The 18,532-nt window shown below is 32.2% G+C and overlaps 1 protein-coding gene across 2 annotated transcripts in view; it reads right to left on the reverse strand.

The window, feature by feature from the left end:
• The window catches only part of LOC125052327 (protein amalgam-like), a 108,398-nt gene extending 96,135 nt beyond the window's left edge, over positions 1-12,263 (reverse strand). Inside the window, exon 1 of one of the 2 annotated variants that reach the window (XM_047653096.1) lies at positions 12,138-12,263. The gene's annotated coding sequence lies outside the window, so the exon portion shown is untranslated. The remainder of the gene's footprint in view (positions 1-12,137) is intronic. The other variant, XM_047653095.1, reaches the window with a different exon arrangement.
• Between the last annotated feature and the right edge of the window lie 6,269 nt (positions 12,264-18,532).

An 18,532-nucleotide genomic window follows, 5' to 3' on the forward strand; every position in this document is an offset into this window, starting at 1 on the left:
ACAGTTGACAGTTGCGGCAGGGGGTTATAATATACATATAAAGTATGTTAAGGGGGGCCTCATAGCCTAGCGGTCTTATTAAGTGGCAGCTAGGTGAGGGGTACCGGGTTCGATTCCCGGTTCGAGGGCAAGTTTTAATTTAATTTAAATTTGTTCTCGGCCTTTGGGTGGGTTTTGCGGTACCGGGCGAGTGCTTAAACCGTACATAGAGGACACGGTCGAATTTCTAAAAAAGACAAGCACGAATTATAAAAAAAATCCTATACTTGACGCAGGCTAATGCACAAATGGTGCCAGAGCCATAAAAAAAAAGAAAAAAAAAGTATGTTAAGGTATAAGCAGGCCCTTTGGCTTCAAAGTGCTACACTCATTCCTGACGTCGTAAGTCCGAACCCCGGCTGTGCAGCAATTATCTTTCTATATGCTCATTTGACACATGCTCGCACGGTGAAGTATGAAATCCTTAGACCCAAAAAGTCGACGGCGTGTGTCACGCACAGAAGGTGCTTGTATTGTCTATTGGCTAGGTACTATGACGGTAGAAGGTACTTGGCTATTAGAAAAAACAAATAATCACGAAACAGATACAGCAACCTCAGGTCCACTGCGCCACTGGTGGTTTAATAATTATGTTATTGGCACTGTGTCTCTTTTCATCAAAGCGTAAATTTATCAGAAAGTAAATGAGTTTATTAACTGAAATGACTGGTTTATAAACAAAAGTGATAAGATCTAGAGAAGGACCAAGAAGGAATAAAGCAAAAAAATAAATACGAAACAAAACCGTAACACGCTTTAGCAATTAGGTGTTAAGAAATGTAATTTAAAGTTAAATGATTGATCATCTTCCGCTTAACTTAACAGGTATATTAAAACGCATCTCAACAATTAATTTTAACAAGGTATAATATATCGTTGAAGCTTGTGAGCTCATAAAATTGTAATAATAAACACGGGTTATCAGTAATTATTAAAATGAATAAGCAGAAATTATGATAATGTTTTAAACGGTTTTTATTGATACGCCGACAAAAGGTTACCTTCTCGGATAAATATTTTTTCCATTTGTGCCGTTTTAAAGTTGGATTTCTAACCAAAATGTTAAATTGTTTCAGTAAATCCTTACATATTGTTAATAACTACCGAACATATTTGTATTACCTCACGGAACACAATTCTAAACCAGGAAACAAATGGTGTGTTAAGTATAATTCACAAAAACCATAATGTAAATTGTCTGAAATTAAGAATTATTGTTAATGATGTTGCAAAAATCTTGCCAAACACGAAATTGCTGGCAAAACTGCGGGCTGAAGCTAGTTCAAAGTGTAAACTTTTCAAATGTAAATACAGTGTAAATTCTTTATACCGTCATTGGTTATAACGACAAAACGTAATGCTCTATAACATAAGAATAAGAAATATTTGATTTGGTTTAACCCAATACCCATACATTAATTCTTCCCTCCCTATAACGAAAACGAATAAAATTGCTCGGTCCCTTGAAATTCGTTATAAAGAGTTTACACTGTAACCCAAAAACATTTAAACGGTGAATTAACGGTCCTTTACTCTGTAAAGTGTAAATAATCAAGAAAATCGACCAAAACTAAAATATTTCGAAACCGTTCCGATCGTTAATAATAACGGTTTCAATAACGGTTACTTTACTGATAATTAGGTTCTTGAGAATAACGCTAATTTGCGTTATGGATGCTGATAATCATATGAATCCTTACCTTATATACGAGGTATATGAATATTTCTTTGTACGAGTAATATTACTGAAAGTAGATACAATTTTTATAGACAAGAGGCTGAAGAGCCGGTACTATACTTACCGATACTCGTACAACAATGTCCATGGAAAGTAACTTTTGCATATGCCAATGAGTACTTCATAAAAATCGCTTCGTAAGTCTGTTCTACGATAAAACAAGTATGAAAATCTTAATAAAACCACATTGCGCTGTTAAAATACCATTTTATAGCGTTCTACTTAAACTGTTTTCCCATAGAGTATGAATTATAAGACCGCTACTCTAAGCACCATAATTATGGAAACATTACCAGCAATTTTTGTTTTTGTTTTATTTATTGCTGAGGTTTTAATGTAATATGTTTTGGCCCTGAAACTAAACAACACACACGCGCTGTGTTAGATGCTGTATTCAATGTCATATTATATCGTTAAGGGTCAATAATTTGACATGGGCTTGGCTTTCCAATGCCATTGGCAAGAGAAACTTATTTATTACACAACGCGATTTATTATATAAAATCTTTGCTCGCAGAATAATAGTAAATGATTGTCAAACTAGATAAACTATAAGTTTTTGTATAGATTACATATCTGTAAACATTCAAGCAATTAATACGCGCGTAAGAAGTTATACATCTTTGGCATTACAATTAAATAATCAAAGACTGTAAAGAGTCATTATAGTCAATAAAGTTCAGTTTACATTTGAAAAATTAAATAAAGAAATATTTATTATTATTCTCTTACATTAAGTGTAACATAAATTCTATTATTATTCGAATGTTGTTTTTAAATTATGTCCAATGCCGTAGCATCTTCCGTGGGCAACTTCATTCTGTTTATTTTGTGTCACGGTGCGCGCGCATCGTAAAATTTCACTCTCATAAATTTTTCATAACGCGCCTAAAGAAGTATAACTTCAAACTATCCAACTTCAACTATAACACTGAGCCACGAAGGCGCGAAAAACGTTAGCTACAGAATTCCCACTTCTTGGTCAACCAGGCCGCTGAGTACTACAGTATACACTTATATGTACTTACAAGCGCCTGTAAACTATAGTATAACTCTAGTTGGAATTATATCGGTTCGACTCGTTTAGGCGCTAATTATTAGAAATAAAATAAACACAAATTGAATTGTTCACAGTTCATCACATTAAAATGAAATCTATTAAATGAATGTGTATTCTAAATATTTATGATTCACGCAACGCCGTAGGGAAAGGTTGTAAAAAGTAATGTCACTGTTATGAACATAAATCATGATTTAATTCAAACGCGTCGGTCCCCTTTGTTAAGATTAAAGGGAAGACGAAATTAGATGGTATTGTACAAAATAAGGGTCTGAAGAGGAAGAGCTTTCATGAAACGATACGATAGTTTTGAAAAGTATACGTATATAATACATAGGTTAGTCAACCTTTCTCCTGATAATTCAAGATAATACTTCTGTCTAATAGAAAGCGAATGTGAAATTGTTTGGTTCAGTATTTGTTTTTGTATTGTGACCATCTTTGTTACACTAACAGGACTTTCTTAGCTATTAGGTACTTAATAAAGAAATGTTTTAATATATTGTTAAAATTTACTTTATTTTAAATGTATTTCTATCTGATTAGAGCATAATTCGTCTGGTGTCTTATCTCAACCCTGAGGTCGTACAAACATACTGTATTGACACCTATAATCTGTGCTAATGAATCACTACGATGACGTCATACCCTGTAACACTTCTTAACTGCAGCCAATGGGGCCTTCGGGCCGGGTTCTCTCCCTTATTTTGGAGAAAGCGCACAAAATTCTTCCTACACAAAACGATGGATATTTCTGTATGTGTAATCAATAGAAATTGCTCATATAGTAAAGGTAACATCGAACGAAAAGCAGACCGACATATCTTTGATACAGTAGGCTAATGGCTATAAAATGAAAATGATTAAAGGACCAGAATCTGAGACCGAGACATGGGTGAAAGCGAATTAATATTAGCATTTGATGACTGACTATTATAGGAACTTTATAGAACAGGTAATCGTATATAAAGAATACTAATGTCGTATTACGTAAATTACGATTGTACTAACTTCTAAATATGATGCGGCCCCTAGCGACACAATATAACCTTGGTCATTGTACTACAAACTTATTTGTGTAAGATATTCACAATACTTAGTTTCTGTCCGACTAACATAGTTTTATTTTCTTTAACCTGTACTGTGGTTTTATCGTATATGCTGTAGTGTTTTGCTATGATATGTATTCTTATAATGACGAAGCGATTATGATACATATTTTAAAAAAGAATTGACGTACGTAATCGTTGCTCTACGAAACGCGCGGAAAGCAGGTAAAAAGATTATTTTAGTTAGCTACCTCATAATTAACATGACGATTAATATTACAAATAAGCGCCAAAAGAATTCCTACACAGGATTTTCCAGTTATAGACACAGGTTTATTATATCGCTAGAATAATTATCGTTAAAATAAAGACGTCCTTCTCGAAGTAATATTGATTAATAAAGTATGTTATGAAATATTACTCAGAGGTCACTGGGGCGACTTTCACGATACTAACTCTTTGATATGATAAATTAGTCGTTATCTTTAATTGCTTGTTGACCAGCAGTGATTTCATTATGATCAGTAAATAGTAAACGGTTCTAATATTAGAAATGCGAAATAGCCTAAGTAGTTTTATTTATTTAATATTTCTCAGGACCTGTCATGCAAGTTATATATATATATGTACAAAATAATTAACCTTAAATTGATTAACATATAATTGCAATCTTATATATATATATATATATTTACTGCCTAACTCTATATATACGGTAGTTCTTGTGCCTATCTCATACCTAATCCGCTGTTTTGCTGGTAACGTTTTTATTAATATTATTGTTACCAATAGGCAAAAAAATAGTAGTATGTTTATATTAAATATTTTATAAATAATTGTCATTTATTTTAGAAAAGATAGCTTGTAACATATACTGTAGATATGTAATTATGTATGATGTGGTGAACTTCAATAAAAAAAAAAAAAAAAATTAACTCTAATGTTTGAACAAAAACTATAATTAAAAATAACTAAACACTAAAAACATGTAGGTACATGATTATAACAAGGTTAAACTAATATACATATTATTCTCATAAATAAGGACTTACGTGAGTATAATTCATAGCGTAAGTTTGATACGGAAGAGCTGGACACAGGTATATTTTACTTCTATGAGTTAGAAAATCTTAATGCATTTATTTATAACGAATAATGTACTTATACTATATTATACTTATATAATTTTTGTAATAAATAATGCTTGTACTAACAGTGAGTTACAATGTTTACCTAGTGTCGCAACCATGACATAGCATACCATTGGATACTTATAAAGCAAGAGGGCGATATGAAGATTCTAGAGGATCAAGTATTTGCAAGTAGAGTTTTGCAACTACATATACATGTATACAAGTGTGGCGTAAGGACAGGTTAAGTCCTGTATTGTGTAAAAGCGTTATTACTGAGGTTTTAATTAGTGAAAATATCTATGCACTATCTATTTTCTTGTGCCAGGTGGATACGAAATTCCGATGACCGGGGAAAGATAGCAAAAAATTAAAATTTGTGTACTACCTATCATCTGTGTGTTATATATATAAACTAGCAGGCCGGCCAAACGTTGCTGTAGCTAAGGTTTTTGTTATATTACAAAGTAGCAAACAATTCAAGGGAAACGGTAGGAGAACACCAGTCATGGGGACCACCATGCTTTTTTGGTGGTTATGCCATTAAATTGTAGCTTATGTGAAACGTTGGTACTTTCAACACAGCGCCATCTGTTAAAATTGTGACTATCAAATAATAAACAAATATTTTGCAATAAAATAATATTGCGGGTATAAATTGAGATGTAAGCTATCCTATCTTTAAAGTTGGATCAAACTACACACGGTGTGCAAATTTGATTGATATCGGTTCGGTAGTTTAGGAGTCCATAGCGGACAAACAACGTGACACGTAATTTTTATATATTAAGATAGATTATTTTTCCGACCCAAATATCGGCCAATAGAATTGCACCATTCGACGTCACGTGGTACAGCCTACATGGTATTATACTGAAAATTTTTTGTGAAAATTTTCTCTGGTCGTTGCTTCAAGAAAAGTATTAAGTAGTTGTTTTATTCATTATGAAATTCTTATTTGTTAACTGTACATTTCGTCTCATGGTGCAATTCTATTGGCCGACATTTGGGTCGGAAAAATAATCCCCCGAATACCACACGAGCTTCAAAATTATCGGCCATTTCCCTCAAGGTTCCCTGCAAACAAATATACTATAGTCGTCATGACGACTATATTAATTGTTTGCAACGAACCTATCGGGAAATATCCGATAATTTTGAAGCTCTTGTGGTATTATAGGTGAAAATTTTAGTACTTACAGTTCATGTTTTGTGTAGTATATTGTGTTTTTATGAAGTAAAACAATACATTATATCTATTTTCTATATAGGAAAATCGTCGTGAATACTTGGCAGTGTAAATAAGTCGCTACACGTTGTATCGTTGCAAAATTATCAGCGAGATATCGATTGCGTCAATGTTAACTGTCTGATAAGGTTCCCTTGACATAAGTCATAAGAAAATCACAGGATTGCAACGCGATAGGGACAACCCATCATGCCAGCAGTGAAGAAAGCGAACTTTTTAAATTACACATTAATTGTTATATTCCGCTGTTTAATATATTTCGGTTTTATTTAATTATAATTGTGTATATATCACAGATATCTAATATATAAAGATTATCTAATCGTGTGTAATGTTTTTTTTTTTTAAGTTAAGTTAAGTAAACCGTACACACCATAGATATCGTATGTACGGTGTGTACACGAGTTTTTTTTGTGTATTATCTGTTGTTTCCGTTTATAATTATTCCGTAATTATTTATATATATATATTCAGATTATTTATATCAGATAAACCGTGGTGGATAATATTAGATAACTTAGAAAGAGAATGTCATAAGATAATCATTTTATGTTAGATACAACAAATTTTTAAGCTAATTTCATGGATTCGATACGCTTTCAAAAGTAGCAAAATAAACAAAACGAGTAAGCTCAAAATACTAAATCGCTTTTCCTTTCCATAAAAAGAAAACAGTCAAAGTAGGCCGTATCAATTACTATGAAAAAAGGTTTAACACAAAGAGTTTTATTACAGTTAATTGTTTCAAGTGACCTTAAGTTGCATAAATTCAAGCGCAATTATCATTTTTCTTTTTTTTAAACTTAAAGGAAATTTTAATTGAAGGCCACTAGGTACTAATCTGAAATTTTTGCGTTCCTTTTAACACTTTGAACTTTAACTACGTTACTACTTATTAGTAATTAATATACTTTTTTTTCAATCGCGAAGATTTAGGCCTTAAAAGTATGATAATTTTTTATGTATAAGTAAAATTTTTATTATTTTTTCTTTTTAATATAAGTATACTGGTATAGAGCCTTAACGGTATGACCCAAACGTGTGTGTTTTGTTAATTCATAATGCATTATAATATGATGAACACTACTAAAAAAGAATTATTAAATATTACTAACAAATAAAAGTGTATAGGATAGGTCCAACGGAAAGTCTCATTTTGAAAAATATCGACGCATATGCAAAACTTCATAGCCTACTTAGCACTCTTTTGTCTCTGCGAACCTGGTCAAATAAGTATTCACTAAGATGGATCGTTTCTAAATGTTAACACTTTTTTAGGAAGTACCCGATGATTCAACTATATTGCGTCATGCTTAAAGTGAGTAACAGAATTACTTTCAGAGTTCGCAAATAACTTCCGTCACGTAGAAACTTAATAATTCACAAACTGTATTTTAAAGTTCAATAAAATTAAATTGCCTATTATTGGAATACATTATCATCGATTAAGTTCGGTAAAAAAACTCTGATTAATAAAACATGTCAACAAATTCATTGTCTGTGGCTTTTCGTTTTTGGCGCGCTGTCATTGACATCCTTCAGTTTTTTGCCGCATTCGTTCATGAACGAGATGAGCTGGTTATGATAATTAGTTTCGGAAGTGAATGAGGTTAGCTTTCTTTGGAGTTGTATGTCAGAGGGACAATAATACCACCTGCACACCTTTACCGATGTTCTGATGAAAAGCTGAATGAAGGAATTGAACAAAATGATTTCTTCTTTAGTATGTTTTGCATATTTGATTGAAAAAAAAACAGATTATATGAAAAATTGCACCAAATAGATATTGTTAGATCGTATTATTATTACAACACATAAAGCATGCATCTGTTTGTCGTCAGTATATTGATTAAATATTTTTATCTGTTACAAAACTATTGTTTACGTTATTTTATAAACTCGTGTATTATTATCGCTATAATACCGACAAAAGTGAACAAGGTTAAAAATGTTTTTTTTAATAACTTAATACAAAAAGTAGATTTAAAACGCTAAATAGAAGCTGACAAAAACAGTAACTAGAACAAGAAAGGTAAAAACGTCGATTGTCGATAACATTTACTGGAACCAAATTCAATTGACATCGCGCCGCCAAACGCAAAAAGTAATACTTTGTGATGCGACGGAATTCGTTTCCTCTGCCCATTTGGAACGTGAATAAAAAACAAATTGTCATAATATTCAAATTCGTTCCTAATTCTTTCATCGGAAAGATACCATTCGCATTATCATTCAAATCATTCAATCATTCAAATTATGATCACGTACCGCGAACCCTTTTCAAAAACTCAAGGTCCCGGCCCCTTCGATTTTGACACCTTTTATTTTTTCGAAGAGTAATTGTTTTGTGCCCCTCATGTTTGCTAAATGTCTTTTTGTATTGGATTTCAAGGTTAGAAAGCTGAAACCGCTGATCTCCCACGGTTGTCAGCTGCTTAGTTTTTTTGACAAGTGTGGTCGGCTAGCGCGCCTAATCCCGTTCATTCTAATTTTGAATTGGATGCTCAATTAATTCATGTAGTTCATTTGGTTTCGTTCCATTTAGATACATTAAAATCTTGTTCAAACGTAAAGATATTCTTAAGAAAATGATTGTTTAGCTATTTAACAGTTTATCAGAAACGGAAAATTTTATAGTTCACAGTTCTTTAAACATATATTTTGAATAGATAATATTTTATGAATAGAGATCGTCTATAATCACATGGTAAAGTAGCGAAGGTGAATTATTATTGTCAGTATCAGACACAGTTACCTGTTTAGATAATCCTTTTATCAAAAGTCGATAAGATACGGAATTTTTGACATATATTTGTTATTCACGCACGTAGACATATTCCCAGGCTGTACGTTAATTGTCAACAAATTCTATCCCTACGAAGTAGATGTACTCTGTAATCTACTTTATTGTGATTAATTCCCGCGTATTCTTTGACAGTAGCAAAACTTCAAAATATATTTTCGACAGTTCAGACTTCAGTGTATTTTTTATTAGACACCAAACTCTAACATCAAAGTCAATTAAAAATATATTTTATATAAGTGGGGCATAATGAAGCGATTCCAGTGACTAACATAAAATGTTTTATCGTCACTGAATTAGTGTATTTTTCGTAATATTAAGGAAAAACAAATAAAAAATATAATATTTACGCGCCAATACACACAGATAATAACGAATGTCAAGGTTATGCAAATTGTACAATAACAATTTGCAAGCGCATTAGATTTGCATTTTATTTGCATTTCTTATGTAATATGACGCCACGATGAATAGTTTGAGAAAGATATTTAAAAGTGAAAAATTCGTTGTTTCTAGAGCTATAGTGTTTGATTTGAGTGTATCCTTCGACATATTTTTTTTTTAATAACAGGGGGAATACTAGCAGGAGGCATGTTTAGTGATACCACCGCACATTGCCACAAGGCACGCAAATGCGTTGCCGGCCTTTTAAGAATTGGTACGATCTTGAAGGACCGTAAGCCGAATTGGTTCGGAAATACTTTAGGGGCAGCTGGTTCCACATAGTGTGGAACTGAGCGTCAGTTGTGGAACGACGGACGTAAAGGTGATACGGGACTAAATATTCTCAAAGGATAGAACTATTTAGGTATTTATTTAAGTTATGAGGGCCTAAATACGCATTATTGTAACAACACATAAATATATACACAAGATAATTGAAATGTGTATAACGTTTCAAGCACTTGAATTATTCTGAGCGCGATGCGAATGGCAGCAATTATTTATAGGAATATGCGTTATTTCTAATAAACATGTGAAGCATGTAAGCATGGAAATCATTCTTAATGTACAGTTGAAAGGTCGCAGCTCTTACTTGTCTCATACATTTTCGTAATATCGTAAACAGAAATACCTTGTCTACAATTTTCTTAACCTCTATGTAGTAATAAAAATAATTAAAAATTAATAAAAATAAAATTAAAACTAATTTAAAATGATTGGTCCCTGTGGCAGTGTACCTTTAACGCTGGCAGCAATTCCTCGCTGAATTGCGGCACTTATTTTTTTAAGTTTACGTATAAATAAAATAGGTACTTCTAATAAATCAAGTAGTAGGCAGTGACTGATAGTAGCAGATAGGTGTGATATTAATTACTTTTGGTTGCCTAATGTTAGAAAGGTAGCTTAGTAGCTACTACTTTGGCTTTAGAATAAAAAAGGTGCGTGTACTTATGTACGCGCGTAAGAAGTTATACTTCTTTGGCATTATTAAAAATAGTTTTTGATTGCATAGAAATAATTAATTACAATCAAATAATCAAAGACTGGAAAAGGAGTCATTATAGTCAATAAAGTTCAGTTTATATTTGAAAAGTTAAATAAATAAATATTTATTATTATTCTCTTACATTAAGTGTAACATAAATTCTATTATTATTCGAATGTTGTTTTTAAATTATGTCCAATGCCGTAGCATCTTTCGTGGGCAACTTCATTCTGTTAATTTTGTGTCACGGTGCGCGCGCATCGTAAAATTTCACTCTCATCAATTTTTCATAACGCGCCTAAAGAAGTATAACTTTAAAAAATCTCATACACCACATAATTTTGGTCCAATAAGATCGCAGAATAATCCAGAATACCACATAATAACCCAAAGAAGAAATCTAAAACTCTATTAAGTCCCCACCCTATTTTTTATTACTTTATTTTTAAAAGTGACCCAAAAGACGGACATTTATACCGACAAACACTTTACCCTATTATATATTCGAAATGTTATTCATATGAGGCAACGACGCATAATATCTATAAATTAGTCTAATACCATCAATATTGGTAGCAATACACGTTCTTTATTCATGGCATCAGAGTTTTATTACAATAATCTCGTCCCACATATCCAAATTGAATGTATGAATGTAGAAAGATTATTTCAAGGATGGAATTGAGCTGGTAATACTTTATAGGTGTATACCATAAGTAATAGAAACATAGAAATTACTTTAATCTATTTATTATACAGAACGTTTATATACAATTTAGGATAGCGAGGGACAGACTGAAATGCCGATATTTGGAGAATGCCTGTTTAAAATGGAGGTAATAATATTAATTTAAATTATTAAATATAAAAACTAGACTACGCTACAATTACTCGGTTATTTTATGTATATTATATAACACGTATAATCGTGATCTTGCTTTATCAGTTTAAAATATTTGCATTTAAAATCATATCAAAATAAGTGATTTACTGAAAGTTCAACGACTTCTGCGCAACTCTGAAATATTTCTTTAGCCTTCAATTCTTTCGGTTTTCTTAAGACATACAAAAACGTAGTGCTATCTTTTTAATAGATAAGTTAGTTGGTTTTCTTGATATTCAGTGTGAAATATATACTTAGTATTATTTAATTTTGACGGATATGTAAAACTTACAACTTCATGGAAATTTATTCATAAATTACCATATAAAATACATTTCTTTTAAATGCAAAGGTACAATGTGTACTATTTCCCTACAAATTTATAGGGCTATTTTATTAATGAACCTTAATTTAAATTGTATTTAATATGAACGAGCGAATATATACAGTTTTTTGCTAAACACCATTTTAAATAATAAATCCTTTCGCAATTTATCTCAAATGATCTCCGTATAAAACAGCGATAAAATTGTGGGTTCATAAATATATACTTATGTCTTAAAAGCGTCGTAAAACCGACTCGACTGCTCAGCCTAAAATAATTTCTTACCAAATCCTATACGCAAAATTCAAATAAAACAAAATTAATCCAGAACACAAAATGCACAGAAAATAAAACACTAACACTTATATAAAAAATGGGACACGGCTTGAATATGGGGCGTATTATAAATAACTTCTTTCGAAATTGACGTACCGGTCGGGACGACAGTACCGCTTCGACGGATTCGAAAACTCGACTGGTGATCGCCTGCGTTTATTTTCCAACGCAAGTCGCAATGCTTACATCTCTAGCTTTAGCGTCGGACACGAGGTTTGCGTGTGTGAGTGTAGTGAAGGACGCACGATATCGATAAGGTTCGTGAAAACGGATGAAAACTAAATGAAAACACTTCGTATTATATCTGTTGTATCGAGCTTCTAGTTAGGAAACTGATTAACATAGAAACATACTTTAACACTTCAGTTTGTATGTAGTTATAAATAATATAGTTGAAGATTTCTGTCCTGTATATAAATCCTTCATGATATAAATATCATCAAAACTAGACTGTAATTAACAGATGGAAGAAGTATTTAAAAGTATGAAATCCTTTGGATAAGCGTTTAGTTTTACTATTTATTATTTAATAATCGTAAGATTATAATATTTTTGTTAAATATATATAATTTGATACATTATTCATCTTCTTTAGTCACGCTCTTCGATTCTGAAAATCGTGTTAGTGGCGTACACAACTTCCTCCACTCTCTTGCTTGCGGCAAGCCTCTGCGCCTGGGTGATCATAAGACCTCTAAGGGCCTTTACTTGATCAGTTCAGTGAGTAGGGGATCAGCCTCGAGGTCTGCCAGTCACATAATAAGTTTTACGAAGTCTTTTCTGAATCTTTGTCTGTCTGTATGTCCGAAAACACTCAGAATCCGTTGTTAAGAAACATCATTTATAACAAACAAACGATATTCATAGAAAACATGTGACTTATTTTTAACTTATTTTTTATGGAGATAATAAATTGGTTTAAGAAATAAAAATATACAGGAACTTTGAAATAAATATTTAACACATTTTATTTGTTTGGATTTTAATTATACTGATACGTAACACATATATTCTGCTAGACTTTAACACATAAACGTCGCAAGTAATCAATGTGAGCCAGTGAAAACTGATGACAGTTTCACACACACCGAAATGTATATTCAAATTAAAAAAATTGCCGACTTCTGGACATCACTTGAGATGAATCCCATAACGCGTACGTATAAATTCGCTCTCACACATACACAATGTAACTAGAGCTTAAAAGCTACAATGACAGCCATTCCAATTTACATCCTACTCCCTTAAAATAAGGTCCTAATTAAATTCTTGTAATTTAAAACTAGGTGGCTATGACTTCACCATAGACTTTAGAACTATAGTCTTAATATACTTTTTGCTTATCATGACTGGTTTTACTTATGTTATATATTGCAATAGTTAAAATTTACAAAAAAAAAAGTTCTTTATTTCTATTTAAATGTCTATGTAAATAGGAGTTTTAAAGAGTGCTTTATTTACATTTGGTACATGGATAATCCAAGTACTGTTAAAAAATTTGTAATTGCTGTATTTTTTATCAAATGAGTCTTCTGGTTGCCTGTTGTTGTACTTATACTATTATAATATACAATTGAGCAGTGTTGGCCTAGTGGCTACAGTGTGCGACTCTCATTCCTGAGGTCGTAGTTTCGATCCCCGGCTGTGCACCAATGGACCTTTTTCTATGTGCGCATTTAACATTCGCTCGAACGGTGAAGGAAAACATCATGAGGAACATCGACATATCTTAGACCCAAAAATTCGACGGCGTGTGTCAGGCACAGGAGGCTGAAAAAGAAACAGATTCAGAAATCTGAGGCCCAGACCTAAAGAGATTGTAGCGCCACTGATTTAATTAATTTTTATTAATATGTATACAATTATTAATTTATAATAAATTTGTAATAGTATATTTTCTCATGTAAGTGAATGATGTAATGTTCTTAATGAGAAATAAATATCTCAAACCGTAAACGCAGTTACTCAAATGCAGAAAAATGTATAAGGTGTAAATCAAAAATGCTTATGAGAAATTTTAATTTTCCATTTTGAGACTTTTAAAAATATTAAATATACGTAATTATTATTCACTTTTAATAACGTGAAAAATTTTACTCTAGGCGAAGTTATTCGGATCGGAACAACCTACCCCCGGCACTTTGAACCCCGGCCTCCCCTACTAACAAAAAAGGCTTTAATATTCGGGGTTCATAATACGCGCTTTAAAAGTTGTTTTTTTTTTCAGAATCTCACCATACGCATAACTTCTCTGAACATGGAAATATGAGAGAAGTCGCGTAGTACACATAAACAAATAAAAAAAAAAGGTTTTTATTTCTTGCTAATAATTTTTAAAAGAAATAAATTTAAAAATTTTTCATATCCAGGAATTGAGTCCAGGTTTCCAGTTCAAGCCAGCCAATTTGATGATGTCATCCGCCCATCTTGAGCGGTCTTCCTCTACCTTCTTCCCAATATCGTAGAACACATAAATCTTACTATTAAAATATATTTTCAATAATCCCAAGAACAATGCTCTATTAAAAACAAAGCAAGTTATTCATGTAGATCCGAAATATCGATACTTGTTAATTCGTAGATCGTGATCGATAAAGCTGTCACTTGTGTGAAGAGCTCGCACTGCGGGGATCTTAGGCTAAGAAAAATAATAATCTTTATCCATAGGCGCTAAGAGCTATTGGGATACATACAATTATCTTTTTCTCTTCAATCCTTGAGGTGAATACGTCCAGAAATGTATTAATATAATTAATTGATAAAATAAATTTACAACGATATTCGACTATTTGAAGGGGACAAAATTTTTCTATTTTCTTTAATAAAATAGTATTTTTTATATTATATTATTATAGTATTATAGGGATTCGAGACTTTATTATTACAACAGTGCGTGGAGTGCATTTTCAAAAGCTTAGAGATAAACAAATATGGCCGACACGGCTCTCTATTGGACTGCTATGACTCAGTCACGATCATGTTTCCTCGTTCGAAATTTGAATAATGTATAGTTGTCGCTCTATGACACCGCATCTAGTTTTCTAACGACGGTCATAGATTTCTTATTATTATTCTAGGATTTATGTCTTTTTTATGTTATATTAATCTATAAATATATTGTTTATTTAATTCGTAATACTGGGAAGACACTATGTATATGGAACATATGAATCACATACCTGTAATAATATAAAATCGTTGCAAATAGGTGACCTAACTGCGGTTGTGGTGAATGACACTTCTTTCTTAACACACTTATTCCTAAGTGCTATTTATGAGTCATAAAAATAAAAGCAATTTGCAATTTCAAATGAATCTATGGTTTAATGGTACGTGACATAATTGCACCGCGTAATTTTAATTGTCCTGTATATATAAGTTATCTTAGTAAACAAAATCATTTAATAAATTTCTCATATGATTCATACTGGAATTTATGTTTTTGTTTACGTTGATTTGATTTTGTAGGTTCAATCAAGTTGCTGCGTCGCGGACGTTGCGATGACATTCTAATTGGCGCACTTCATACATTCAAAGCCTTATGCACTTATCACAGCGTGTTAGTTGCCTGACTTTGTGTAGTGAAGTTTGCATATAGTGCTTTTTATAAAAACACCTAAAGTCGACGTCTGCGAATCACTGACCAACATAATTGCAAATTTTTTACAGTGCTTCTTAAAAATATTGCTTATATTACATAAAAATAACTTATTGTCAATTTACTTCAATTTCCTTAGACAGAGGGTATTCACAAGCTCTTCCTTTATTATTCCAATAATTAATAATTAAATAATAATAATTATTATACTACTATACTTGATAAGGGGCCGTTATTACGTAAGCAGATTTAATGCAATTCCTCCTCTCCCCCCCCCCCCCCTCTCCTCTTGTCAGCAAAAGTAAGCAAAGCTCTCAAAAATTAATAGTATATAAACGTATTAATTAGTAGTAGGAACCCTCGAAAATGCATTTCGTTTTCAAGCATAGACAATGTATGGGTTATATGTGTAAAAAAGTAAATAATTACTGTTGACCTAATCATCAAATAACAAAATCAGTGTCCATATGAGGTCGTATCAATTAACATCAGATGAGCCTCCTGCCCGTTTGCCTCCTGCCCTGCGATTCTGTAACTCACTTTTCGAACTCACACAGCGGTTTTCGCATCGGCGGTCGCTCTCAAATCAGTCGTGAAGCAGTCATTTTATGATTTGGCATTCTAATAAACAATAAAGCTCCCACCTTTTCAGAATCGCAGGGCTGTTACAAAAAAAATCTGATATTATAAAAAAAATTATCAATCTTTAAAGTACAGTTGTAATGATACAAAAGTAAGTTAATAATTCATATGTAAACTTTTAACTATTGTTTTAAAGAACTATAGGTCAAGAATGTGTACAAAAATCTATGTTCAGAAATGTAATTTGCAAATGCGAATATAATATGACATAAGACCTCAATAATAAATATAGAAATGATGGTGCAGTTTCTAAGTAAATGCAATATGACACGCACAAGTAAGAAATAACTTAGTGCAGAAATACTCATATTTATTTATAGTTTATTAGCGTTACTGCGTAATATATGTACTTAATTTTTAAACGACTTCGAGAAAACTAAATAGGAGGTTAGTTAGTTAGTTATCGTTGAGGAAATCCTGCCCGCGTTATAGGTACACTGCCACAGGGACCAAACTTTTTAGTTTTAATTTTCTTTTTATTAATTTCTATTATTACTATGTAGGATAAGATAATTATTGTTAATACTATCTTTGATTATTTTGTTTAGGTTTTATTAAACGATATAAATGATCAATAGGAGGTTATCAACGTATAACTTTCAAAATGCCTCCACTTAATACCAACTATAGGAAAAATACATTCATGATTCGAAGTGTACAGACCTACAACCAATATTCAACCCAATTTGACATCGATCTTTTCTGTTCTTCCATTGACTCTGTGAGACGCACACTCACATCCAGCTATTTCCATTAGAATAGTTATAAATTTTAAACTTCTGCTTTTTCACACTTAATTTTTTATTTACTAAAGTTCTTTAATTGTTTTATAATATTATAAATTCATGAATGTCAATTTTATTCCTCCTATATCCTTAAGGTATTTATGGATTATCTATAGGTGGAGATTTGTAATTAGTACTGATCTTATTTAATTGTAATCATAATTTACCTTCTCTTAAAATACTGTAAATCTTCCTAAAATGCAATAAATAAATAATTTTTTGAAGTAAGAACCAAATTGGTGTACATATTGTTCGTAATATAAAAAAAGGCTATTTTTTCAATGGAAACCTTGAGCATTTTGTCTTTGCACACAAACGAAAACAGTCCAGACGTACACAACGTTCACTTTCGAATAGTATTGGTATAGTAAAAAAATATGGTAACGGTCTGGTGGTGCTACTTATGTTATCATCATCACCATCAATGACTGTACAGCCCCTAGTGGCCTCCTCAAGTATATTTTGCCATTGGAATCTATTTCGTGTCTCTTACTTCGAACTCCTAGTTTCGAGGTCCTGAGTTTCGAGGCTCGAGTAACTCCATCCCACCAACGCAGCCTCGGTCAACCGGGTTAGTTAGAAAAGACCTCGTTCTCTCGTTTGCCATTCGGTGCACATGTCACAGCCACTTAAGCTTGTTGCATGTTATGAATTGGACGATGTTGGCGTCAACAATTTGCTGCTAATATTAGCCATGCTATTATCCGTATTTGTAAACAAAAGTTTGTGAAATGGGTACACAAAATCACAGTTAATTTAAATGAATACGTACTTTGTCATGAATTGGTAATTCTATCGCTACAAATCCTGTACGCCTTTTAAATTATTTGCGCAGATTGGTTCATGTGCAAATGTGAAATAAATATGTGATTACGGCCGACATTTTTGAAAGCGATACGGACTCTTTTCTGTGTATGTTGTACTGAACATAAACATTGTTTTCTTGGTAATAGAATTCGGGACGCATTTAGTTGTTGTGTGTTGTGTGTGTGTTGCTTGTAGTTTTTGTTGTTGTAGGTACTTGCAAAACCGATAGTACGGAATACCACTTTTAATTTGTATAAAAATTGTTCTAGAATGAGAATGGATAATACAGGGGAATATTTAGTATATTTCCCTAGAAGAGGAAATGGTAATACAAAAAGGGAAGGAAAAAATTTAATCCAGCTAGTTATACACAGTTTATACCTAACTAAACTAGTTGTATGAAAAGCGAAACCTAATTTCCTACATTTTTATTGCTGTAATGTTATCGGGGTGACCTTAGCTATTAACGAGGAGCCATAAAACGATTTTTAGAAACAAAATAATTAAAAACCAGTTACACCTTTCAAAGAACTTTATTTCCTTCCTTTTTTACGTTTTAAGTCACCCAAGAGGAAGGGGCCTGGGGCAATGGCATGGGCGTGACCGTGAATTTGTGGGGCTCTGGGCTATTACGGGGAAGCCCCCGTAAAAAACACACA

This window comes from Pieris napi, chromosome 9 (genome assembly GCF_905475465.1).
Source record: "Pieris napi chromosome 9, ilPieNapi1.2, whole genome shotgun sequence".
NCBI lineage: Eukaryota > Metazoa > Arthropoda > Insecta > Lepidoptera > Pieridae > Pieris > Pieris napi.